Source organism: Buceros rhinoceros, unplaced genomic scaffold (genome assembly GCF_000710305.1).
Source record: "Buceros rhinoceros silvestris isolate BGI_N320 unplaced genomic scaffold, ASM71030v1 scaffold25407, whole genome shotgun sequence".
Taxonomy (NCBI): Eukaryota; Metazoa; Chordata; class Aves; order Bucerotiformes; family Bucerotidae; genus Buceros; species Buceros rhinoceros.
Window position 1 is genome coordinate 6,968 of NW_010423143.1, and position 729 is coordinate 7,696.

Here is a 729-nt window from a genome sequence, read left to right on the forward strand (position 1 = left end):
CGAGCAGCGTCCTGTGGTTGAGACTGGGAGCACCAGGCTGGCTCGGCACGTGCATATCCGTCATGCAGGATAACCCACGAGAGCTGTGCAAGCTCGGCGTGCGGGTGATGCACACAAAGCTGCTCCCAAGGGGCTCAGATATTCCAGAAAATGAAGGACTTTGTGAGTTGTCCAAGAGCGAGCCTGTGAATACGTGTAGCGCCTTCCTACAGGTTTGTAAGTCTCTTTCTCTCGCTCTGTCTCCATCCAATCAAGTAAAAATATTCATTTTAAATGAATAAATGCACTAAGTATGGTTTGTCTCCTTTCTTACTCTTTTCTTCCCTTCCTTCCTTCCTGTCTGCCTTCCTTCATTTTCTCTCTTTTCACTCTCTTGTCCCCTTTTCCCTTCCCTTCCCTTCCCTTCCCCTTTTCCCTTCCCCTCCCCTTTTCCCTTCCCCTCCCCTTTTCCCTTCCCCTCCCCTTTTCCCTTCCCTTCCCCTTTTCCCTCTCCTGCTGGCTGCCAAGACCTCCAGAGAGGGTCACCCCCACCTCCCACTGCAGCCCTGGCACAGACACCGTGACACGGGAAAAGGCCAAAAAGCTACTTTTAAAAAGCCCGTTATCACCAAGGGGTGGAGCGGTGCCCTCCCCTGTGGCACGAAAGGACGGTGAGGGCAGCATGTCGCTTTCTGTGCCCATCACACGTGGCTCATGTTTTATTAACCTGGGTAAATACATTGATTTTTA